The 27,826-nt window shown below is 41.1% G+C and overlaps 1 long non-coding RNA gene across 2 annotated transcripts in view; it reads right to left on the minus strand.

Moving 5' to 3' along the window:
• Window positions 1–7,898: 7,898 nt before the first annotated feature.
• Window positions 7,899–27,826, minus strand: part of LOC125454345 (uncharacterized) — a 57,917-nt gene continuing 37,989 nt past the window's right edge. The window contains exons 2-4 of one of the 2 annotated variants that reach the window (XR_009445987.1): window positions 19,275–19,340; window positions 17,976–18,136; window positions 7,899–8,319 (exon numbers count right to left, since the gene is read on the minus strand). This is a non-coding gene — a long non-coding RNA (uncharacterized LOC125454345). The remainder of the gene's footprint in view (window positions 8,320–17,975; window positions 18,137–19,274; window positions 19,341–27,826) is intronic. The other variant, XR_007247968.2, reaches the window with a different exon arrangement.

Consider the following 27,826-nt stretch of genomic DNA (forward strand, 5'->3'; position numbering starts at 1 on the left):
AATTCAAATCTCCAAGCCTTCTCATTTTAATTGTGGCAATATATCTGCATAATTCAAGCTCTTTCTTCTTCTTCGTTCTTCCATGTTCCTCGTTTACAAACCTACATATTTTCTGAGGAAGGGTCACCGGACCTGAAACGTTAACTCTGTTTTTTTCCTTCACAGATGCTGTCAGACCTGCTAAGCTTTTGCAGCAACTTATGTTTTATTTCCTGGTCTACAGCATCCACAGTTCTATCATTTTTTATTACATATTTTCCCCTCTGGGCATCCCCACTTAAGATCAACTTTCAGTCTCCTTCCATGAAACATGTTTCCCTGCATTCTTAAACAATACATTAGACTGTAAATATATAGAATTGTTAGAAATATAATGCATTCACAAACACTCAGGGAGAGGATGTTTGCCCATTATTGACTCAGTTCATTGTTAGGTATACAGATAGGTAGAAATTTATTTTACTTGTATTTATGAAAATACTGTAAAATGGTTATAAGTTGTCACAAAAACAGTGTCATTTAATTAAGTAAATTGTATACATAAAACATGAGACAAAGATCATTTTTTGTTTATTCCATGGCCGCCTCATTTCATGAACGAGCCACTGCCCAACTGCCGAAGATGGGGCAACTTCACTATGATTGGTGAAAATTACTCTACAGGCACAAATTCTATAACACAGAACCAGAAATGTGATGGATCAGGGCACATGCATCTGGGGGTCTTTTGGAGATTGTAGTCATTGGAGAAGTTTGGCCGGATGGATCTCATTGACTATGAGATCCTTGATTGGGTGTTAACCTGGGCCAATTGAGGAGCCTTGGCTGACAGATATAAACAGGAGCATTGGCCTCTTTGGGTGCAGTGTTAGTGTGGGGAAAGGGGGAAATAAAACCAAACAAACAGGTGATTCAAAAGCAAGATAAACAGAAGTGTCAGAATCTCCACCCTCTAGGGGACTGGCAGTGATCTGGGTGGCCAGAGTTCATGTACTGTACTGGTGATGGGATAGCATCCTCTGTGCAGTTATTTCAAAGGTCAGGTTTAGAAGAATGAGAGGTGTTTCATTAAAACGTATGAATAATGCTGGGCAGGATCGACCTGTGGGAAGGCAGCTGACCCTGCACAGACACAAACAGCTGACAGGAGGAAACAGTTGGAAGGTGAAGAGTTTTACATCAACTTTCATAACCTTTGGTGATCCCAAAAGCATTTTACAGACAATTAAGTACTTCTGTAATCATTATTACAATATCGGAAATGCCACAGCCAATTTGTGGAAAGCTGGATGCCACAACTAGCAATGTGATAATTATGAGATCGTTTGTCTTTATTGGTGCTGATTGAGAATAGGCATTGACTATCCTATTTATAAATCTATAGCAGAAGGTTCTATAGATTCCATTGAGAGCATCCATCTCCAGACTTTATTACAGACTTTATTACAAGAATTGAATATAAGAGGTTAGATACAAGGGAATGATTACCCTTGACATCAAGGCAATATTGAACCATGTTTGCCATCATAGAATCCTATCAAAATTGAAACAAAACAAAAATTGCTTGCAAACCTCATGGGGTCTGGGAGCATCTGTGGAAAGAAAGCAAATTTAATGTTTTGAGCCCAGTGACCCTTCTTCCCTAACCACCACTCTCATGCTAACCCTAATTTTTTTTTCTCTGAAGGGTCACTGGACTCAAAATATTGACCTTCTTTCTCTCCACAGATGCTGCTAGCCTGCTGAGTTTCTCAAGCCAATAGTGTTTTTTCCTTTCAAGTTTCCAGAAATCACATTTCTTTGTCCTATCAAAATTGAATTCAATCGAATCGGGATGAAAGTTCTTCAATAGTTGGAATCATTCTTAGCACAAAAGATTATGGATATGATTGCCTGAAACCAATAATCTTCCTCATTGTTGCTGCAACAAGATAACTTTCAAACAGTACAGCATACTTTTACTTTAAGACCCCTGGCCAGTACCTTACCACATCCTTCTCAACAGTATACTTGCCATAGAGAGAGTGCAAGGTCAGAGGCCACATGATACCAGGTTATAGTCCAACGGATTTGTTTGAAATCACAAGCTTTTGGAGCGTTGCTTCTTTGTGAGGTGAAGTGACCTTCTGATCTTTTCCAACCCCTGTCCAACACTGGTACCTCCATAACATAGAGGGAGCGCAGTGATGGCTCACCAGACTGATCATAATGAATGCAAGATTGTCCTATGAGGAGAGATTGAGGAGTCTGGGCCTATATTCTCTTGAGTTTAGATGAATGAGACGTGATGTCATTGTAACATACAAAATTATAAAGGGGCCCGACAGGGAAGGTTACTGGAAGGATGGTTGCGCTGGGACATCAAAACTTGAAGATTCCATCTCAGAAGAAGGGGTAGGTCATTTAGGATTGAAATGAGGGGGAATTTCTTCATTCTGATCATGGTGTATCTTTGGAATTCTCCACCTCAGTGGATGAGAAGCCTCAATCATTGAACCTACACTAGACAACAATTAATAAACTGATAAATATAGACAATATTTCTTTGCTTAGATATGCGAAATGTGCTGAAACTTTTTTTTAGCAAAACTCAACTTCTGTACTACTAAGCAACGACTAAATAAAAACATATTCTGAACAGTAGGCTCTGAAAAAAATTTAACAACTATTTAATGGTGTTACAAAATGAATTCTATAAGTTTGTTATGTTTTGTGATTGCCTCTTTAATTTAAGATAAAATGGGAGAATGAAGGAGGTCATATGGCCTGCTCTGAATTCTGAATGACAACAACTCTCTGTAAGAGAGAACTCTCTGTAGTTTTGTTGGAATGAGGGTCTCAATTCAACAGACTTGCTGAGTAAGTATAAGATATTTATATTGTAGACAACGGTGAGAGCATCTTTGCTGACTATGATAAGGTTGCAATTCTCTGAGTCTCACAGAGGGATGTTCAGAGTGACAGAGTTTATGAATAGTGATAATTTAAAATAGATTTGGGGATAGATATTTGAGATAGCATTAAAAATAACTTGAAAACATATGGGTTAATTTGGAAGACTGTGGGTTTCCTGAGGGAAATCATGTCTAATTAAATTGCTGGAGTTTCTCAAAGAGATAATACAGTGGGTTATGAGGGGAATGCTGTTTGTATGGTGTACATAGACTTCTAAAGAACATTCAATTCAGTGCCACATGAAGATATGTGAGAAAGGTTATACCTCATGGAATAAAAAGAAAAGTAGAAATACGGCTACAAAATTGGCTGATTAAAACATAAGCAATTTTTGGACTGGAGGAAAATTTGTCATAGAGTTCCCCAGAGTCTATATAGGACCTTATAGAAATAATTGATCTAGATCTTGGTGTGCAAGGTATAAATTGTGGATGCAAAATTTGTGAGTATTGTAAACTATGACGTTGACAGTGTATAAATTCAAATAGACATTGACAAATGCACAGAGGAATTGATAAGGGGTTAGCGTTTGGTGCTGAGAGACACTGGGTGATACATTTTGGTTCCAAAAACATAGAGAGACTATATAAAATGAAGAGCATTTTTCTAAAATATGTGCAGGAGCAATGAGACTTGAATATAGGTGCATAAGTAAATAGCAAGATAGGTGAAGACCAATTCTAGGGTTCAATAATAGGGGGCTTACGTAGGGAAGTTATTTTAAAATATACAGGACTCCAGTGAGACATTAGCTAGAATACTGTCTACAGTTCTGGTCCCATTGTTTCACATGGATGTGAATGCCTGGAGTGAGTGCAGAAGAGGATTATGTGAATGGCTCCGGGGATGAACTATTTCAGTCAATGACAATAGATTGGAGAAATTAGGATCAATTTCCTCGGAAAAACGAAGCCTAAGAAGTAATCAAAACAAAGTTTTCACAATTATAAGGGGTCTGAACAAAATAATTGGGAAGAAACTGTTCTCGCTTGTAAGAGGATTGAGAATCGGGGGCATAGATTTGCAGAGTGTGCAAAAGTCAATGTGAGTTGAGAAAAGCCCTTTACACACAGCGAGTAGTTAAAGTGCGTGGAAAAATGGTGGAGGCATTTCGATTGAGGCACTTGAGAGAACATTTGATAACAGAAAACAACTTGTAGTTATGTGGAAAAGGCAAGAGAATGGCACAGGCTTGAAATGTACAGATTGCCAATACAGTCACAATGGGCTAAAAGACCTCTAATCACACCAGAACAATTCTGTAATTAAATGTAATCCATTTTGATATTAATCTTCAAAATAAAATTGGTGTATACATGAAAAGGAGAAAATTGCAGTGTTATAAGGCAAGGAAAGGGAAGTGGGATGAATTTGATAGTTTTCGGAGAAGGTTGAGGAACAATCGAAATTAGAATTTCTGAATTGGAAAAGGGCTAGTTTCAAAGGGCTGAGTGAGGATGCAGTGAATATAAAATGGAATCAAAGATTGATCGGAGATGGCTATTTGTTGGTGTGCAATGTGGAGGCTCTTTGCAGGAAACAGTGAGCGCAAGTCACCAAGTGCCCACTTCGACTTCCCTGTCAGAAGAATTCCTGGCATTTGGTTTGCAAAGATAGGGAACTGCTATGGTCTGCTGAACCAGGACCTCCACGATTGTTGTAGAAATATTAATATCTTTCACAGCGGTGGATAAAAACTTGGAAATGTGGAAGCTAAGTTTAAAAAACTAGCCAGACTCTGCAATTTGGAAACTGCAGAGCTGGAACAGACAATATTCATGTAGCCAGGCTTCAGGCAATCAATTTCCCCTTGAAGTCAGACAGGCCTGGAACTGCCTGGCCAGGTGCCAATGGTCCCATTGTTTCAGAATGAATAGTTGTTTCCATCTCCAGTGAACCTGCTTTGTTAGAAGAATGTTAAACAGACTTATACTTAGTGGACTCAGCTCAGTAGGAGGTCAGATGCAGAGCCTGACAAGGGCAGCACTTGACAGCTGAAGGTTCAAAGCCATGTTCTGTGACCTCCAAATGTGGAAACTAGTCACCTCATTCGATCTTCCTACCCCTGCCTGACGCTGGTATTGGACATAGTCCACAGAATCTTTGAGGGAGCTTGACGAGGGGAATGAAAGGGGAATACTGCAGCCCCAGCTCTGCCTGTTTTTAATCCTTCATCAACAGCATCTCCAGGGAGCAACTTTGACTGGCAGCTGAGTTGCACAGCAACTCCAGGTCTTTGTGCCTCGTGATGTGCTTCATCATTTTGACTAGACCCAGAGAAACCATCTCGATGAGACAGCCCAAAGACTAGAAACTACCTTAGATGAGAAGGGAACCTCAAATTGATGACTGCAGATCCTGAAGCATCAGCTAATTGTCAAAGACTGAAGAACAGCCTCTTCCAGCCTTATTGAGCTTGTTTTGTCAATCCTTTCAGACAAACTGTTCAAGTAAAATAGTAGAGACCAGTGAATAGGGTGTAGCAAATCCTCAGAAGTGTGTGTCAGGAGTAGATATTTTGTGTTGATTTAAAACTGTTCACTTAGGGGATTTCAGACTCTTTACTTAAGTAGAGTCCTGTGAAGGGATTAGAAATTTATACAGCTTAATTAAAGTGCAATAGTAGAGTCTGATAAATATTGTTTGTCCTTGATAAATTGTTCAACAAAGTTGTGCTGTACCTTTCTTTGTCAAAAAACAAAGAGTAAAGAAAAATACAGCACAGGAACAGACTTTTTGGCCCACCAAGCCTGCTCCAATTCCTCATCCCTATGTAGATCCTCTACTTATTGCCAATACGCTGTGGTCATCCCTCTGTTCTCCTCCTGTTCATGTGCCTCTCAAAATATGTCTTAAACATTACTAATGTGCTTGCTTCCCTCACCTCTGCTGGTAGTGCATTCCAGGCACCTGCTGCTCTGTCTGAAAATAATTCCCTGTACTTCTCCCCTAAACTGTCCCCCTCTCAGCTTGAACCTGTGCCATCTTACAATTGACCTTTCTAAACATTAAAGCCTCTGACTGTCCACCCTATCTACGCCTCTCATAATAGACCATTAACAGGTGTCTTCAGCACCTCTAACGCCCCCAACCTCTGCCTTTCCAGTGAAAACAATTTGAGTTTACCCAAACTCTCCTCATATCTAAAACGTTCCAGCAACATCCTGGTAAACCTTCTCTGCACCCTCTCCAAAGCATCCACATCATATTGATTGTGTCATATTTCAAATGTGGCCAAACTAAATATTTATACAGCTGTAACATAACTTGCCAACTTTTATATTCGATGCCCTGGCCGATGAAGGCAAGTATGCTGTATGCTTTCTTGACTAACCTATCCACCTGTGGTGGCACTTTCAGGGATCTGTAGACCTGTATGCCCAGATCCCTCTGTATGTTAATGCACTTGTGGTTACTGCCATTTATTGTATAACTTGCACCTGAATTTAATCTTCCAAGATATCACGTCGCATTTGCCCAGATGAAACTCCATCAGCCATTTCTCTGTCCAAATCCGCAATCTAACTATATCCTTTGACAATCCTTATCGCAATCTACATCTCTGGTAATTTGGTGTCAACCACAAACTTACTGATCAGACCAGATATGTTTTCCTCCAGATTACTAATATATATTACATACTGAAAAGGTCCCAGCACTGATCCCTGTAGAACACTACTAGTTACTGATCTCTATTCCAAAAAACACTTTCCACTGCTACTCTCTGCCTTCTATCATCAAGCCACTTCTGTATCTCTCCAGCCAGCACACCCTGGCCCCCATGAGACTGTACCTTTTTGTACCAGCCTGCCCTGAGGTACCTTATCAAATACCTTACTAATGTCCAAGTAGACAACTTCCACTGCCTTTCCCTCATCAATTATGGGTGTCACCTACCCAAAACACTCAATAAGTTAGTCAGCCATGTCTGCCATACACAAAACCATGCTGCCTATCAAGTGTGCTCCTGAGATGCTGCTTGGCCTGCTGTGTTCATCCAGCTCCACACTTTGTTATCCTGCCTATCAAGTCCATTTGTTTCCAAATGTGAATAAATCATGTCCCTCAAAATTTTTTCCAACAGCTTCTCCAGCACTGATGTCAGGCTCACTGGGCTGTAATTACCTGGATTATCTTTGTTTCCTTGCTCAAACGAAGTAGCCATTCTACATTCCTCTGGAACATCACCTGAGGCGAAACAGGATGCAAACATATCTGTTAAGACCCCAGCTATTTCATCCCTTGCCTCCCACAGTACCCTGGGATAGATCTCATCAGGCCCTTGGGACTTTTCTACCTTAATGCATCTCAAGACACCCAACACCTCCTTGTTCATTATGTTCACCTATTCGAGTCTATTCAAACACATTTCTCTGGTGTTTGGGCCCTTTCTCTAATTCACCATTTATTACACCTGAGTAAAAAGGGTTACTGCAAAGTGGTCAAGATTATTCGGACCACATTGACTCACCCTTCACTTTACAACACTGTGTATTCATGAGGTCACATATGAGTTTAATAAGATTGACAACAAGCTACAATCCTCTTAAGAGGCAACTTGCCGCTGCCTAGGGAGGATCTTGCCTTGACACCCAGCAATTCAGTAAAGATATAATGAATTGTTTCCAACATCGAGATCAGCCTCATGGAACTGCTTGTGTGATTTTGCTGTGTATCTCACCAGAGCCCATGTCATTCAAGCTCCTATTAGATTAGATTCATAAACTGTGTACCAGAGATAGAGGAAGATTGATCCACTATTAAGAGCGAGGAAGTTTTTAATTAAATTAAAATTACTCAAAGCTATTAAAATCAGCAGAGAAAACAATATGATAGAAACTTAAGCGACTAAACCCAGCAAATCCTTAGAAGCCTGATGGCCTAGAGACAAGGGATTCTGCATATATAATGCATGCATTCGTATGATATTCCAATATTCCCAAAATTCTAAAATGGTCCCACAAATTGGAGATTTACAAATGCATCTCTACTATCCAACCAATGAAGGAGAGGAAAGAAACATGAAACACTGGCCAGTTAGTCTGACTTCAATCAGCAGCAAAATGTTGTAATCTCTTCTTGATGGAGGCTTATTGTCTAATGTGAACGGGCAAAGTGATTTCATTGCACAATTTCAATTCCCATTATCCAAATGTTGAGGGATTACGGGAGAAATGTTTCTTCTTTGTTATGCAAATAAGTAGGCAAACGAGTAAAGGCAGGTCTTATCCAGTTATTGGGCACATTTACTTTAGCTGTGCAATCTTCTCTGTCACATCAACAGTTCAAACCCCACATCAATCCATTGGCTAAATCCTGATGATCCATGCCTTTGTTGTAAAGCAAAGTTTTTGCCATAGTTTCCTGGAACGAGACATTGTGAAATGAGCTATGCAGAGAGTTATTTTAGTCAGAGCATCTTTTAATGACATAGAGTTATTCATAATCTCATAGGCAAAAAGAATGCAATGATACAACTGAATTTCAAATTAAGCCTGAGGTCAGTATGATCAAGCGTATAACAAAAGGCTTTAACTTGAACAAACCAATTACATCTGTGTGAGGGAAAAAGCTAAGGCTGATTGTGGAAGTGAACTGAATGGTTATGGTGGTAAACACATAGTCAGAATCTTTTAAAGTGATGAAATGTTTCAACACTTTCAACAATAGCACATCCAGTAGAAGAACTGTAATTTATTTGTTGTGATTATTGTAGTTTATTGTAGTTCCGTGAAAGTGGCATCACAGGTAGACAGGGTGATCATAGAATCGTAGAATCCCTACTGTGAGGAAACAGGCCCTTCGGCCCAAAACGTCCACACCGAACCTCAGACCATCCTCCCCCCAGTCCCATTCCCGTATAACCCACCTAATCTACACATCCCTGAATACTACGGGCAATTTAGCATGGCCCATTCACCTAGACTGCACATCTTTGGACTGTGGGAGGAAACCGCAGCACCCAGAGGAAACCCACGCAGACATGGGAGAACGTGCATACTCCACACGGACAGTTGCCTGAGGGAGGAACTGAAGCTGGGCCCCTGGTGCTGTGAGGCAGCAGTGATAATCACTGAGCCACCGTGCCGCCCTAGACTGATGACGAAGAAGGCATTTGGCATGCTTGCCTTCATCGTTCAGAGCACTGACTACAGGAGTTGGGACATTGTGTTACGGCTGTACAGGACATTGGTAAGGTCACATTTGGAGTACTGTGTACAATTCTGGTTGCCCTGTTATACAAAACTGGAAAGGGTGTAAACAAGATTTTACAAGGATGCTACCGAGACTGGAGAGTTTGAGTTATGAGAAGCCACTGGGTAGGCTGGGACTTTCTTCCCTGGAGCATCAGAGTTGAAGGTTGATTTCAAGGAGGGTTATAAAATCACGAGGGGCATGGGGAGTAGGGTCTGTGTCTTTTTCCCAGTGTAGGGAATTCCAAAGCTAGAGGACAAAGGTTTAATGTGAGAGGGGTAATACTTTAAAGGGACCGAAGGGGCACACAGATGGTGTGTATATGGAACAAACTGCCAGTGGAAGTGGTAGAGATAGATACAATCACAATATTTAAAAGACATTTGGACAGATACATGGATAGGAAAGGGTTAGAGGGAAATGGGTCAAACGCAGGCAAATATGACTATTTCAGTTTAAGAAACCTGGCCGACATGGCCACATTGGGCCGAAGGGTCTGTTTCTGTGCTGTATCATTCAATGATTCTATTTGGGAGTCATTTTTCATACTTTCTCTATGCTGCTCTCATTTATTTTTACAATGTTTCTCTGAACTTCCTGTATTTAACCTGGTTACATTAGCAACCTGATGTAAGTGGTCACTGAACTGTAATCATTACTTGTGCTAAATTTACCTAGTAACAGTCCATTGTAGCATATTACATATGCATTCAGTTACAACACACTAAAATTGACAAATTATTAAATCATCTATAAAGCTGGTATATTTAAATGCTGATTATTTCCTAATGACTAATATCGCACAAAAACTCACCTTTGTCAAAGCTTTTCATTTTGCACTCATAAAGATTAATTCACAAGAATTATCAATGTAAAGGGGAAAACTCATTTTATACTCCATTAAAAGAAAGCACTGAAGTGAGTGCTGTCCAGTATGATGCTGAGTATGTAGGCTATATGTCCCAAACAATCGTCGATCATATCAAATAACACATTCCTTTGGATGTACTTAACCGGCAAAGTACAGTACAAAATCTAATCAGGCTCGCAAAGCATAAGACAGCGTCAACCTTTGATGTGATTCTGCAATGGGCCAGCGTTTACTAAATTATCCAAAGTGTGTGAAGAATTATGCTGTCAATCAATTTAAAACTGTCAGTTGGGCTTACATTGTGTCATATTTGAGTGGGCTGGACACTAAATATGCTACTACATGGGATCCTGTTCTTGCAGACACAACAAACTTGCACACACACTGCACCAATCTCAACTTAATAAAACAGCTAATAGCCATTCTCTGTTTCATTTCTTATGACAGTGCATTGTCCATGCAGAGTCAACCTGCCTGGTTTACACACAAGGTTGATAGCTAACTAACAATCATCACATAACTGGTGCATACTCCATGGTACCAATCAGAGTCCACTTGTCAGCCAAACACTGTCAGCACACTATACTATAAAATATTACTTTCTATTTGCATTGGTATTTATTACAAATGAGAAACTAAATAATCTTGTATTGATCCTCAATACAATAATTTACTGACTATATATTACACATATCAAACATGAATAATCCTTCACTCTTCATCTTTTGTTTATCTACCTCCCTTCAAACTGAAGCATAAAAATAAACATGTTAATTGCTTTTAATCACATTCATTACATAATACAGAGCTGTGAATCTTGGGAATTTTTAAAGACAGATAGAACTATGTGTTGAAAAAGGGTTATGAAGGTGAAACAGTACTCAAGAAGCTCAACACCTTTCAGGACAAAGTTGATGAATCACTTGATTAATAGCTCATCCACCCACCTTCAACAATAAAACCCTTCAGCAATGCTCAAAGTGGCAGTAGTACCCTCAAGTGGCACCTTCAACATGATGCGTTGCATTAGCTCACAAAACCTCTTTCAAAAGCCTTCTGAACCATGACCTCTTTGAAGGGCAAGGGCAACAACAATCAGGACATGTACAAGTTCCTCTCCAAGCCATGTACCATCCTAACTTGAAACTACATTGCTTTTCCTTCGTGAATATGGGTTAAAATCCTGGAACTCCTCTATAACAGCATGGTGAGTGTCCCTACACCCCAAGTAGTTCAAATAGTGCCACCACCTTTGCCTGGGCAGTTAGGGATGGACAATAATTGTTGACACAACCAGTAACCTTCACATCCCAAGAATGGATAAGAAAAATTATCCTAACGAGTACATGCTGAAAATATTTGAAAAAGAATATGTCTTTTTTACAACAATACACAGGTTCTATACTGCAAAATAACTAATTAACACACTAATTAATTACTCTTTGAATCCAATTCTGAGGAGTGAGAATTTGTGCTGCAAATTTTGTCCCATTTTCACACTCTCAATTGACATCCTGTTGTAGTGCAATATGAAAGGGCTTCAAAAATACCTGAGTTATTTGTTAAAATATTAATGGAAAGGTAGAGCCAGGATTCGGGATAGTTTATCAAATGACAATAGTCAATGTTGGTCAAATGATTAGGAAATACATCATATTGAGGAACTTTATACCATGTGCATAAAAGATGCTCGATTAACAGCAATTCTGTGGCATGTATGACAGGTCTGTTTTGACCATTATAAGCAATCTAATGTAACTGTAACAGTTGCCTGCACCAAACCCACCAACATAGGAGTCACCACTCTTTAGACACCATCTCTTCCTTCAGGAGTCAATGGTCTAGTAGTGTTATATCTGGACTGTTAATCCAGAGACCCAAATAATGTTTCTGGGGACCCAGTTTGGAATCCTGCAATGGCAGATGGTGGAATTTGAATTCAATAAATTGTCTGGGATTAAGAATCTCGTGGTGACCATGAACCCATTATTGATTGTCGGAAAAACCCGTCTGGTTCACAATTGTCCTTAAGGGAAGGAAACTGCCATTCTTACCTGGTCTGGCCTACATGTGACTCCAGACCCACAGCAATGTGGTTGATTCTCAACTGCCCTCTGGGCAATTAGGGATGGGCAATAAATGCTGCCTGGCCAGTGACACCCTCATCCTGTGAATGAATGAAGAAAACAAAGCCGCCTGCCCGAAACTCACCAATGTAAGAGTCGCCACTCTTTGCACACCATCTCTTTGCTGCGGTGCCCACCTCATTGATACTGCTGACAATGCCAGGTCCCATGCTGAACCCACTCTCGCTCCAGGCTCTGCTGCCGCCTCAATAACGCCAGGAGTCCTGGCTTTGGTCATACCATGTTGCCATCACTGCAGCTGCTGGCTTGCCAATGCTAGGAATGTCCACCCTGGGCCTACCACACCAAGGAGTCCCTGGGTCCATCACCAGAGCATCTCGGCAAGAATCTCACTCTGCCCTCCCAAAAGGCCCACTGCCTCTGCCCGTAATTGCTGGATGATTCCTGCTGCTGCCAGCCCTGAGCACAAGGAGGATGTCCCCATCACTGCCTCCAGTCACCTTGAGGTGCTGCATCTGCTGCCACCTCCCACCACCGGGATAATAAAATGTGAGGCTGGATGAACACAGCAGGCCAAGCAGCATCTCAGGAGCACAAAAGCTGACGTTTCGGGCCTAGACCCTCTCTGATGAAGGGTCTAGGCCCGAAACGTCAGCTTTTGTGCTCCTGAGATGCTGCTTGGCCTGCTGTGTTCATCCAGCCTCACATTTTATTATCTTGGAATCTCCAGCATCTGCAGTTCCCATTATCTCCCACCACCGGGAGGCGCTCCATACTGCATACAGCCTGTTCCAGCTAACACACTGATTTGGCTGACCAACTTGCTGCAAAAGGTTCCAAAGGAAAGAAAAGCAAAGGGAAGAGATGAAAGAAGAGGAGCAGAAGTAAAAAGAAAGGAAAAAAGAAACAAAAGAAAGCATCACGAGCAGATGAGCCCTAGCCCTGCTACTCCACTGCTACCTTGAATCTAGAACATAGAACATAGAACATTACAGTACAGTACAGGCCTAGCAGACCTCAATGTTGCGCCGATCTGTGAAACCAATCTGAAACTCATCTAACCTACACTATTCCATTATCATCCATATGTTTATCCAATGACCATTTAAATGTCCCTAGAGTTGTCGAGCCTACTATTGTTGCAGGCAGGGCATTCCACGCCCTTACTACTCTCTGAGTAATGAATCTACCTCTGATATCTGTCCCATAGCTATCATCCCTCAACTTAAAGCTATATCCCCTCGTGCAAGCCATCACCGTCTGAGGAAAAAGGCTGTCACTGTCCACCCTATTTAATCCTCTGATCATCTTGTACGTCTCTATTAAGTCACCTCTGAACCTTCTTCTGTCTAACGAAAACAGCCTCAAGTCCCTCAGCCTGTCCTCATAAGACCGTCCCTCCATACCAGGCAACTTCCTAGTAAATCTCTTCTGCATCCTTTCCAATGGTCCCACATCTTTCCTATAATGCGGCAACCAGAACTGAGTGCAATACTCCAAGAGCGGCTGCATCAGAGTTTTGTACAGCTGCAACACGACTTCATGGCTCCGAAACTCAATCCCTCTACCAATAAAACTTAACACACCGTACGCCTTCTTAACAACTCTATCAACCTGGGTGGCAACTTTAAGGGATCAATGTACATGGACACCGAGATCTCTCTGCTCATAAACACTACCAAGAATCTTACCATTAGCCCAGCACTCTGTATTGCTGTTTCTCTTTCCAAAGTGAATCAGCTCACACTTTTCCGCATTAAATGCCATTTGCCACCTCTCAGCCCAGCTCTGCAGCTTATCTATTTCCCTCTGTAAGCTGCAACATCCTTCCACACTATGCACCACTCCACCGACTTTAGTGTCATCTGCAAATTTACTAACCCAACCTTCTACACTCTCATCCATGTCATTTATGAAAATGACAAACAGCAGTGGCCCCAAAACAGATCCTTGCGTTACACCACTAGTAACTGAACTCCAGGGTGAACATTTCTCATCAACCACCACCCTCTATCTTCCAGCTAGCCAATTTCTGATCCAAGCCGCTAAATCACCCTCAATCCCATGCCTCTGTATTTTCTGCAATAGCCTATCCTGAGGAACCTTATCAAGCGCTTTACTGAAATCCATATACACCACATCAACCGCTTTACCCTCATCCACCTGTTTGGCCACATTCTCAAAGAACTCAATAAGGTTTGTGAGTCATAACCTACCCTTCACAAAACCACGTTGACTATCCCTAATCAAATTATTCCTTTCTAGATGATTATAAATCCTATCTCTTATAATCCTTTCCAACACTTTACCCACAAGTGATGTAAGGCTCACTGGTCTATTACCAGGGTTGTCTCTACTCCCCTTCTTGATCAAAGGGACAACATTTGCTATCCTCCAGTCTTCTGGCACTATTCCTGTAGATAATGATGACATAAAGATCAAAGTCAAAGGCTCTGCAATCTCCTCCCTAGCTTCCCAGAGAATCCTAGGATAAATCCTATGCGGCCCAGTGGGTTTATCTATTTTCACACTTTCCAGAATTGCTAACACTTCCCCCTTATGAACCTCAATCCCATTTAGTCTAATAGCCTAGATCTCAGTATTCTCCTCGACAACACTGTCTTTTTCCTGTGTGAATACTGATGAAAAATATTCATTTAGCCCCTCCCCTATCTCTTTGGATTCCAAGCACAACTTCCCACTACTGTCCTAGACTGGCCATAATCTGACTCTAGTCATTCTTTTATTCCTGACATACCTATAGAAAGCTTGAGGGTTTTCCTTGATCCTACCTGCCAAATACTTCTCATGTCCCCTCCTGGCTCTTCTTAGCTCTCTCTTTAGGTCCTTCCGGGCTAATTTGTAACCCTCAAGTGCCCTAACTGAGCCTTCATGCCTCATCTTTACATATGTCTCCTTCTTCCTCTTGACAAGAGATTCAACTTCTTTAGTAAACCACGGTTCCCTCACTTGACCACTTCATCCCTGCCTGACAGGTACATTCTTATCAAGGACACGCAGAAGCCGTCCCTTGAACAAGCTCCACATTTCAATCATGTCCGGCCCCTGCAGTTTCCTTCCCCATCCTATGCATCCTAAATCTTACCTAATCGCCTCATAATTGTCTTTCACCAGCTATAACTCTTGCCCTGCGGTATATACCTACCCCTTTCCATCGCTAAAGTAAACATAATTGAATTGTGGTTACTATCACCGAAGTGCTCACCTCCCTCCAAATCTAACACCCGGCCTGGCTCATTACCCAGTACCAAATCAATGTTGCCTTGCCTCTTGTTGGCCCATCTACATACTGTGTCAGGAAACCCTTCTGCACACATTGGACAAAAATTGACCCATCTAAAGTACTCAAACTATAGTGTTTCCAGTCAATATTTGGGAAGTTAAATTTACCCATAACAACTACCCTGTTATTTTCGCTCCAATCCAGAATCATCTTTGCAATCCTTTCCTCTACATCTCTGGAACTTTTCGGAAGCCTGTGGAAAACTCTCCTTTCCAGTTCCTAACCTCAGCCCATACTACCTCAGTAGACAATTCCTCATCAAACATTCTTTCTGCCACCGTAATACTGTCCTTGACTAACAATGCCACACCTTCCCCCTCCTTTACCACATTCCCTGATCTTAATGAAACATCTAAACTCCGGAGCCTGCAACAACCATCCCTGTCCCTGCTCTATCCATGTCTCCAAAATGGCCACAACATCGAAGTCCCAGGTATCAACCCATGCTGCAAGTTTACCCACTTTATTCCAGATGCTCCTGGCATTGAAGTAGACACACTTCAAACCACCTTCCTGCCTGCCTGTCTCCTCCTGCGGCCTTGAAGCCTTATTCCTGACCTCACTACTCTCAACCTCCTGTTCACTGGAGCTACAATTCAGGTTCTCACCCCCCTGCTGAATTAGTTTAAACCCTCCCGAAGAGCATTAGCAAATGTTCCCCCTAGAGTATTGGTACCCCTCTGGTTCAGGTGTAAACCATCCCGTTTGTAGATCTTGAATGTTCGGACAGTTTCTGAACTATCATTTGCTAGGTCACTGAACCAATCAAGTTGGGAACTCATCCTGGCCATCAATATGAATCATGAGTGAGATTCCTTAGTAAAATGGTAGTTTTCATTATCCATGTGGATGGAGATTGAGTGAGTATTGGTGAGGTCTTTTTGTTGCCTGCTGATGTTCATGTACTCTTGTGGCTAATTTTCTCCCTGTCTGTCGAATGTAATGCTTGTTGCAGTCTTTGCATGAGAATCTTGTATGTCACGTTGGTCCTGTCCATTGTGGGTACTGCGTTTTTGGTTCAGGGTAGCATTTGGCATAGGGTTGATGTGGGTTTGTGTGTACTCTGATGCCCAGTGGTTGTAGGAGTCTTGTGGTCAGTTCAGATGTGTTCTTGATCCAAGGTAGCCTGATGAGTGTTGGGTCATGCCATATCTTCCTGGTGCCACTCATGTAATAGGCATCTTCTGACCCAGTTTTTCGGGCATTTGTTGTCCTTGAACACTTGGAAGAGGTACTCTTCTTCTCTTTGATGTAGCTCTGTATTGCTGCAGCGTGTTGACTGTTTAAATCAAATTTTCATGCAACTTTGTTTGTGGGTCTCGGGGTGTTGCTGTTGAAATTCAGTACTTGGTCAGTGTGTGTGTGACTTTCCTGTATACTGTTGTTAGGAATGCCCCATTGGCCCTGCATTCCACCATAGCATCCAAGAATGGGAGCTGTTTGTTCTTTTCATCTTCCTTGGTGAATCTGATCCTGGTGAGACTGTTGTTTATTAGTTCGTATGTTTTCTCTAGTTTGGTCGATTTAATAATGACAAAGGTGTCATCCACGTATCATATCCATTGTTTTGGTTGGATTAATGGAAGGGCCATGCTTTTGAGTCTCTGCATCAGCACTTCAGGTACTAGTCCAGCGATAGTTGATCCCTTGGGTGTCCCGTTGATCTGTTCATATATTTGGCCATTACAGGTAAAGTAGGTAGTGAGGCATAGGCCCAGTAGCTTCAGCATGTTGTCGTGGAGATGGTGTCACTTAGGTCTTATTCTTGTTTTAGTAGTGTTCCAGTGTTTCTCTTACATCGCTAACACATATGGACCTACCACATCGCTCCTACAACCACTGGACATCAGAATAGCACACAAACCCACATCAACACTACACCAAATGCTAACCCAAACCAAAGACCCATTATCCACTATGGATAGGGCCAATGTCATTTTTGAGATTCCATGCAAAGTCTGCAACAAACACTACATTAGATAAACAGGAAGAAAATTGGCCACAAGTGTACATGAACACTAACTAACAACAAAAAGACACGACCAATAGACACTCATCTCCATTCACACGGATATGGAAAGCCACCAGTTTGATTGGGACAATACCAGGATCCTGGGACAGGCCAAGTAGAAACAAGCATGGGAATTCCTTAAGGCCTGGTTCTCCACTAAAAAGGCATCAACAAACACATGGAGCTAGATCCTACATATGCTCCATTGCAAAGGAAAACTGGAAGTGAGGTAACCCAGCTCAAAGGACACCAGAGTTTAAATAACAGGCAGGAAAACACAACAGCGCTTCATTGATGCTATCCAGCAGGGAAATGAAACATCTGCAAACTAATGAATCAGCTCGGCGAGACAACCAACCACAGCATCCACAACCCGAGCTACAAATCTACTCAATAACCTTAAAGACAAGCGATTGGAATTACTTTCGTTAAAAACTGTTCCATAACTTTTGAGGCTGATGAACACCAGAAGTTCCACTTTGGGCAGATATTCATCGATAACAAGAGTCTAAGTTTTTTAGTTTGTTAGAAGTTGATAAAATGAAAGCTTACCTCCTCCCTCATTGTCATTAACGCTGGGAGCATGATTTGGTAGAAATTTGGTCATCTTTCTTTGATCCTCTGAGGGGTAATTTATGAACATTATATCACACAGACGTCAGACATGAGTAATATTTCAATTTGCATTTCTCATTCACCCGTCTCCTGTCAAACTGCAGAATAGAAACAAAATAATGATTACTCTTACTCCCATTCACAATACACACACACATTAAACCACGCAGAGCAGTGAAACCTAACTTAAAGAACATTTTAGAGAAGTGACAGCACAATGACATGCACTAATGCACCAAGACCATGACAATACAATTGTCCTGCAGCAGGAAAGCAGAAAACAAATTGATCCTGAATTCAGTTTGAGTTTGGAGAGACAGCTTGTGCTGGCTGTTCTAAAATGTATCTTACTCCCTCAGTTTAATTTACTCTGAAGCCTGTTGCTGTAATTGCATCAACTGTTTGTGTAGTGATGTGAGAATGCTTGAAACATATGAGCAATTAGTTAAATTTGCTAGCGTGGAAAACATCCTTCTTATTATCAAGAGACCGAATGTCCAATTGTACAAATATTTATCAAAGCCTCTTCTTCATCAACAATCACGCTGCACTTTCTAACTTAAATTGTAAGTGAATACTCTATTATATGGGATTATCTATTTGGGAGTAAAACCATCAGCTTTTGGGTTTTCACTTCAACAGCTATAGTGCAATTTTCTCTGATGTCATTGAGCTCAATTTCTGTTTATGCAACAACTTCAGTATCTAAGACTCTTTTGCTACATCTGTAAAGCCCATGTATAAATGATCCCAGAGACAAAGAACCAAACATTTTTATCTGTGTTGAAATTCATAGCAACATACAAAATAGTGGACCATTTGGCTCCTCAAATCTGCCCTGCCATTCAATAAAATCGTGGCTCATTTGAGAGATAGTAGGAACTGCCGATACTCGAGTCTGGGAACACAAGGTGTGGAGCAGGATGAACGCAGCAAGTCAGGCAGCATCAGAGGAGCAGGAAAGCTAACATTTCGGGTCTGGACCCTTCTTCAAATGTGTTTCAAATTCCATATTCTTATCTATGCCCAATAACCCCTGATTCTCCTCCCTGACAAGATTCTTTCTAACAAGATACAATGACTCAACCTTCATCATTTTCTGAGGCAGAGAGTTCTAAAGTCACACAATTGTCTGAAAGAAGACATTTCTCCTCCTCTCTGCCCTAAAAGGGTGACCCCTAACTGTAAAACAATGTATCTCATTCTAGACTGACCCACAAGAGGAAAGATCCTTACCACATTCACCTGGTCACAATCATTCGTAACCAGCACAGACTCCTGTGGAACTCCACTCGTTACATTCTGCAAATTAGACAAAGACCCCGTTAATCATACTCTCTGCTTTTTGCCATGCTAGTGTGCAAATATGTCGCTCCTTGCATTATGAGCTCTTATCTTCTGCAGGTTTTTTTGATTTAGCACCTTTTCGAATGCCTTCTGGAAATTCAAGTATTGTGTCCTTTACTCACACCACATGTTATTCCTTCAAAGAACTTCACTGAATTGGCTTAGCATAATTTCCTTTGACAAACTCATGCTAACTCTTCCTGATTATCTTTGGTTTTAATACGTATATAGCTTCCATTTCTTTAATGCTCGATGATTATAACACCTTTCCCACAGCAGGGTCAAGTTAACTGGCCATATTTTCCTATTCTCTGCCTTCCTCCCTTCTTGAATAGAGAGGTTATGTTCACTATATTCTTGTTGAGTGGTACCTTTCCTGAATATAGGAACTTTAGAAAAACTCCTATTTCCAACTCAGATCAGACCAAAAGTTGCCCACCTAACTTTGATGCAAGTTTGCAAGCAATCTCCCAGGGTAGGAGCCAGTGAAGTGGTGTGGAGTCCTCACAGGTTGCACTAGAGTTGAATGTTGTTGATTTTACTCTCCATTTCTCAGCATTAATTGCTATAATCTGTAGTCGAGAATGTGCTTGTTTTTTTTTGACTGACATTGAAAGAAGTTGTATCCTGTGAATGAGGAGGTAGAATGCTGGTGGATGGAAGATATGGTGCCAGGTGTGTGATGGTGCAGGGTGCCAAGTGAGTAAGGGGGAATGTATCAGGTAGGCAAGAGTGTAGCAAGCTGGGTGATGATAGGTTAAGGTAGCAGGTAGATGAATGCCAGGTGGGCAGAGCAGGTAAGTGTGCTAGGTGAATGGTGGGGTAGAGGTATCAGATGGGGTGAAGATTAGGACTTAGAATGGCAAGTAAGATGGGTGAGGGTTAACGTTAAATCAGGGGGCAGACTCAGGGAGGGATTTAGAGTTTGTCAGGATGGGTACTGACAGTGGTGAGGGAGTCAGTCTGGCTGAATCTGAGGGAATCGGGGAAGGTGTGTTCATAGGCCATTCGGTCAAAAGGCTCTTGGTCAAGTTGGGATGGTATGTCAAATTCAGTGGCCTGGTGTGGGGTGGGAATGGTTCACTGTAGGTGTGCTCTCTGGGTACTCAGTTTAGTGGCAAGAGCTGTTATATTCAGCAAAATGGCAGCTAAGGTTAGGGGCCAGGTAATGGGAAGTTAAATGTCAGGTCTGAGGGGCGTCAGGAGGTGGGAATCAGGGAAGGGCTTTGGGTTACTGGGGGGCCAAAATGAAAGTGTTCAAATCAGCGTGGGGCTCAGGTGTCTGTTGGCTGTCTAGGCTCAGTGTCATGAATTGTGTTGGAGGGGGTGGTCGGTTTTATATTTAGCCAGAAGTTAGAAAAGGTTTTAAACGATTTCAATTTTCCTCGCTATCTAGTCACATAAGTCAGTCGGACCAAATAAAGCCTTCAAATCTAACTCAGAATTGAATGCCAAACACTAAGACGATTGCCCATTGGATAGTTCAGCCTCCGGTGGAGCTGGGTCATGGAGATATCCACCTGGTGCTTAGATACAAATCCAGTTGATGTCGATGCAATGTCTATCCTCCTATCCAAGGATCTATGCCGGAACCGGTTTTGTGGGATTACCAACTATTTTAAAGTGACAACCTGCTCCTGCCCTTTAGGAATTGAATAGCTTACTTGTGCCAAAAGCTTTACTCTTGTGTTCCGGATACAATCATCACCTACTTTCAGAACACCAATAGTTGCAACATTTCTCAGGCAAATTAGCCACCATAGGGAGCACCCTGTGGCAACTGTCGTAATGGGGGGTTTTATTTCCACTTTGTGGATAGTATCTCCTGTTATCCTTACATTCATCTTTCATCTTAAATTGAGACCTTAAACCGAGGTTTTAGCCATCCTTTTAGGCTTGTGTAAAAGATCCAGTGGTCTATTTGCAAAAGTAAAAATTTCACTGGTATTCTGGCCAACATCCCTTCCTTCACAAATATATGAAAACAGATTATTTGGTTGTCAGCACAGTCCTGGGATCATTCTGTGTAGAAGTTGGCTACCATTGCATTTCCCATGTTACAAACAGTATCAAATAATAGTCCATTGACTTAAAAGCACCTTCATGAAAGCCAGGAAAGGCAGTTATAAATGGATATATTTTTACATATATGACTAGAACTACATATATATTGAGATTGTGCTGGAGACACATGTAGCTGCCCTACACAATCCAGCAGAGTCTTGGGAATAATATATATTTTCTTATAACATCTGACGTGCTGCACATTTATAATTCCTTTTTGAATAAGAGATGCCATGTATCAATTTACCTTAAGTGACAGTCTGTGCGACAACATTTTGTGCCAACTTTTGAATTTAAATCGTAACAATGTATTGATACATATTGCATTGACAATTGCCAATGTTAGTCAAGGATCTGTGCTGACATCAGTATCTTGGGAGCATGATTGGCCTCTTCTGAGAAAGAAAACTACCTTGGCTCATGGATTTGTTCTGCAGTTAGAAAATGAAGTTGGTCATTCCCAGGATTGTTTTTAGGGATTTAATGTGTCAGTGTACGTTTTAGTTGTGGTTTGTGTTTTTGCTGTTTTCCTGCAGCCTAATGATTCACATCTTTTGATGTACTCATGAACAAATTGTGGAGCAAGTGAGCCGAGGCTGTTTTATGACCGGAAGTGAGGGCTGCAACACAGACATTCGCTCACCCTGGTGGATCTTCTTTCTAGACAGCTGAGCAGCCCGCCTTACCCTGGACTTGGCACTGATTTGGCTGGTAACCTTGGATCAGCCTGGCAGGATTTTCAGGATCCCTGCTCCACCCTCCTGACCACCACAACTTCCTAGTCCCTGTCTGTGAGGCGACACATCCACACCCTCCCTATGACCAGGCAAATCGTGCAGGGGCAGCTCTGCACTGCCAGCTCATGACCAAGTGTAGAATGGCCTTTCCAGAATGGCACCTGTGCCAGGTATCCTGGGATATCTTGGCAGCGGCAAGTCCATCTGCTTGCAGAGAGTGGTAGAATTAGACTGACATCAATCAGAGGGGCACCATAATTAGCGAGAACAGTTTAGAGCGACGGCGCAAGAAAGCGCATGAGGTCTCATGGTGTGAAACCTTGCATGAAACTTGACAAAAATTACACTTAGCCGATTTAAGGTAAAATTCAGCCCATGGTTTCCATGGTGAGTGATCGAAGGCTCTAGTTAGCTGGGGCATGATTCATATTCAAGTCTACTAGGGCTGTGAAATGGATTTTTTATTTTAACAGTTCACTAGTGATGATCGCTGCAGAGTATTATTACAGACTCCAGGTTATTAATCTTAGAATTTTTTCTAGGGACTGGTGACAGATTAAATGTCCTTTTAGAGTACTCATTCTATTTAGGTTCAGTTTCCTTTATCATTATTTCTATTTCTAAATGTTAATTATCAGGTCTCTGACTGAACTTTATGTTCAATAATGGGAATGTTTTCTGCAGGTTTTTGGAGAGAACAAAAACTGCTGTGGAAACCAATATCATGTACATATTAACAGTAGAAAGTGAATTTGAATCATAGGATGCCTACAGTGCAGAAAGAGGCCATTCAGCCCATTCAGTCCGCACAAACTTCCGAAGAGCATCCTACTCAGACTCGCACCAACCCTGTCCCCATAAACGTGCACTTCCCATGGCTAATCACCAAGCCTGCACACTATGGACATTTTAGCACTGTCAATCCACATAACCTGCACCTCGTTGGACTGCGGGAGGAAACCCATGCAGATACGGGGAGAACATAGAAACAGACAGTTACCCAAGGCTGGAATAGAACCCAGATCCCTGGTGATGTGAGGTAGCAGAGTTAACCACTCCGGTACTGTACCACACAATTTACTCTTGGGCATGCCATAATTGATCTACTTTGGATTAAAAGCCAAACTTCAGATTGAAGTAAATACATAGCTACGAAGAAAAGAACATTTTTTGTTTGAGGAATGAATGAAAAAGAATTGGAGAAAGCCTTGATTGTATTTGGGGTTTTGGATGGTTGTTAAAACTATTGAATAGATATTAGATGTTGTTGGATAGTTGATCACTGGATGACAAAAACAATTTGGGCAGAATATGATTATTTGCAATACTAATATCAATGAATTTAGGTCATTTGAAATTTCCTTTTAACTTGGAATACATCTTTATTTCTTACATACAGGATATGAAGTACTTAGTTTCAGTTTTGATTTAAAGACGGCAAACAAGGACTAGTTTAGAAACTGAAATGTTTAACCTCTTTCCGTTATTTTGTGAAATTTTGTGTTTCCTCTCCTTTTCGTTATTGCAGACATCATTCACTTTTTTGTTGCAGGAAGCATATGAATTACTTGCTGTTTGGAGTCATTGCTTTGCATTTGAATTCATTAGGGTTTGACTCACAAAGTCCAAAATTACAATAAGTAAGCATTGACGAAGGTTGCAGATCTTAAGATCTATTAGCTGTAATTTTGTCAATAATTGGACATGCATTTTTTCTTAGTTCATGGGATGTGTGTATCAATTGCCCAAGCAGCATGTCTTGCTTATTTCTAATTGCCCAGAGGGTAATAAGAGTCAACCATGTTACGATAGGTCTGGAGTCACTTGTAGTCAAGACCAGATAGGGATGACAGATTTTCTTCAGTAAACATGTCAGTAAACCAGACAGGTTTTAACAAATGTTATGTGGTTACTATTCAAACAGCATTTTCCCTCCCAGATTCTTTTCTGATGTCAAATTTTACTATCCACTGTGGCAGGATTTGAACCTATGTCCCCTGAACATTGCCCAACAGTTATTAGTCTAATAACATAAACATTCATACCATTGATCTTTTATCTGTAGCAATAGTTTTGGCTGTGAATTCAACATCTGTGCCGTGTTTTCAGTTGAGTGTATTGATTTATTATTTTAACCTCTCACTTCTTTTTCACACAGAACAATATGTCCTAAATGATTTCAGCCTGCTTCAATTCTGTTGTAAAATTGTGACAAGACAGAAAGGTACTCAGCCACGTAAGCATAACCGCAAAATGAAATGGCAGAATAATATTATCCACTGTAAAAGTACAGGCACCAACGTAACATTATTAAATTAGAATGAAGCAAATGGTATGAGTAAGGGAGCAACTTTTTAAAGAAAATGTAAAGCGACAGTGTCAATCGATTCATTGTGTTGTTTATCTGCATGTGGGTATAAATCGCCACAAAATCAATTTGGCCAAATTTTACTGATGTACTGTATATTAAGCTTTTCTGTTGCCCTATGGGACTGAACACGTTGGAATTTCATGAGTCATGTCATCTGCATATCCATTGAAAAACACCAGAGCAGATTCAATGTAGAATATAGGAACATAGGAACAGAAGTAGGCCATTCAGTCCCTCGAGTCTGTTCCATCGTTTGATGAGATCATGGCTGATCTGTGGTCTAGCTCAATATACCTTTACTTAATAAAAGTGTACCTGTCTCAGGGTTAAAATTAACAACTGATCCAGCATCCACTGCCTTTCGTGGATGATAGTTCCAAACATCTACTTCCTTTTGTGTGTAGAAGTGCTTCCTAACATTTCTCCTGAATAGTCTGGGCCCAATTTTTAGGCTGTAGCCCCTAGTTCTAGAATCCCTAACAGTGAAAATAGTTTATCTTGTGCTTACCCTGTGTTTTCCTGTTAATACCTCAAAGACATTGATCAGATCATCTTATAACCTTCTATATTCTAGAGACAGCAGGCCTAATTTGTATAATCTCTCCTCATACCTTAACCCCTGAAGTCTAAGTATCATTCTTTGAACATCTATTGCACTTGCTCCAAGCCAATTTATCGTGCCTAAAGTATGGTGCCCAGATCGGTTTAAGTACTGAATGTGGGATCTCAGCAGGGTTTTGATGAGCTGCAACATAACTTCTGCATTATTTTACTCCAGTCAGCGATATCCAAAACCCATGAATTTAAAAAAAAGTCCAGACTGAAACAAACTTACAGCTTCACATGTTGTTTATTAATGTCGTTTGTTCGATGTCCAAGAACTGGCAGCTTTGACCAGGGTGACAACAGCATTTGTGGCAACAAAAAGGATGCTTTTGATTCATTAACTTTGCCAAGTGAGCATCACCATTTCCCAAATGAGAGTCACAACAGGGCAAAAGCACCAAAAGACAACTGGTATCTCCTACCATGTGGATGATCTGACTGCAATTCTAGTGGTAATATTCACTGAATAAATACCACCTGATATGCCAGCTAATGGGCCCTCCGGCTCAGACACAGACTGAGGTCATTTCGCATGATCATGCTCTTCCATTATTCTAACAACCAGTTTCCCACTTGCCACACAATGTAACGTTGAATTCAACTGTAACTCTGCTGTCCATAATCATAGCCCACACCTAAGGCAGTTCATCCATCACTCTCTGTTAGCTAACTTATACTGCCTCCTGGATCAGCACCACCTCCATATTAAAATTCTCACCCTGCTTTTCAAACCTCTACCTGGCCTCACCATATCCACTTTCTGTAATTCCACAGACACCCAATCTTCCAAGGTCACGTTATTTTCTAACTATCTGACATGTTGCACATCTCTGATTTCTTTTTCTTTTCATCCCATCAGTCACCTTCAAACCAACTCCGCCAACAAGAAAATTGTTTTGTGCCTGTTGGTTTCACTACCGGTTATTAATGTTACATATATTAGAAATAATCAGCCCTTACATACATTTTTATCTTTCTCCCAAACCAGAATACCTGCTAAAACAATCTCATCACTGAGTTGTTGCAAGATAATCCAACTGACTGAGGTAAGTCAATGGGCTACATAGTCCCAACAGTTCATACCATTCCAACAGGCATTATTTGGAATAACTTTGCTAGCTAAAATCTGTGGCTAGTGTTTCTGTGCAGTTAGGAGAATCCAGGTTTTGAAATGTGTCTAATAAATCATATGGTAAGACATCACAGCATTATATCACTCAGTATCTAGGACTCAGTGTTCCTGGTACCCATGAAGATAACTGAATTCCCAGTGCTTGTGGAGGTTACTGTATTCCCAGTATCAATGTACTCTGAGTGGTTGTGGAGATTGCTGTAATACCTATACCCGTGAAGATCACCATGCACCTGATATCCGTGAACATCCATGTGCTCCTGGTGTTCACATTGCTGTATTTTCAAAATATACGGAGATCACTGTGTTCTCAGGGCCCATGGAGATCACTGTCATCCCTGTGCCCACCAAAATCACCATGGTCTCAATGCTGTGAAGATTACCGTTATCCCAGTGCTCATGAGGTGCATTGTATTTCATTGCCAATGGAGACCGCCTATGAAAAGAGTGCAAAATGACAATTCCACTTATTTGCAAAAAACAAAAACTAGCTCGCAGAATTGATCCTTATTTATTAGGCTACTTTGAATTTCAGCCTAGGCAGAGAAGCGAATTCTGAGATTGTTTTAAATTGTAAGCTGGTATTACTCATTGACTTGTAAAGTAATTAAGCAACATTCATGTGAAGAAATACTGTAATTGAAAGACCCAATAGATTTTAAATCTGCAAAATTAAATAGAATTCCCAGAGCAGCCTGAATCCCAGTAACTAACTGATAGAAATCAGTTCCAAAACCATTGGGTTTGTGAGTATAGCTGAGGGTTCGTTATATCTCAAAAGACCTAAAGTTTGCAGTTTCACAAAGCAAAGATAAGAATCCCAAAGACAAGGTTTATATTAGGACAAATGTTTCTGTGGTATCCTTTAGGTGAGAAAATACCAATTCGTGTTTGCGACAGTGTTAAGCAATATGAAAATTAAATGTGTGACAACTTGTGTTGGGTTTGTGAGGCATCCAAAAAAGTCAGCAACTCAAATATGTTCCATAAAAACTGAAACTGTGGATGCTGTAAATCAGGAACAAAAACAGAGTTGCTGGAAAAGTTCAGCAGGTCTGGCATCATCTGTGAAGGGAAAAAACAGAGTTACCCTTCGGGTCCGGCGATCCTTCCTCAGAGCTGCGGAAGGGTCACCGGACATGAAATGTTAACTCTGTTTTCTCCTTCACAGATACTGCCAGACCAGCTGAGCTTTTCCAGCAACTCTGTTTTTGTTCAAATATGTTCCATTTGATCAAAAATGATGTGAACTGCACTCATGATCTGTTGTATTTGCAGTGTTGTCTGCTTTTACACTTAACAGGATATGTACCTGTTGATGCAAAAGTAAAATTACCTTCAGTAACATAAGAATTGGACATGAATAACCTAGGTTCAAAAGACTTTTATTCCAGCTCTTAGTATCTACATATTACACTGTCACATCTGGACGAATACCGAGCAATTCGGTTACAGGCTGTTATAAATTATTTTCTCAGCATGTCATGCTGCAAGTGACTCCAGCAAGATGGAGACTGAGACCTTTATATCA

The sequence above is a fragment of the Stegostoma tigrinum genome, chromosome 7 (genome assembly GCF_030684315.1).
Source record: "Stegostoma tigrinum isolate sSteTig4 chromosome 7, sSteTig4.hap1, whole genome shotgun sequence".
In the NCBI taxonomy this organism is placed as follows: domain Eukaryota; kingdom Metazoa; phylum Chordata; class Chondrichthyes; order Orectolobiformes; family Stegostomatidae; genus Stegostoma; species Stegostoma tigrinum.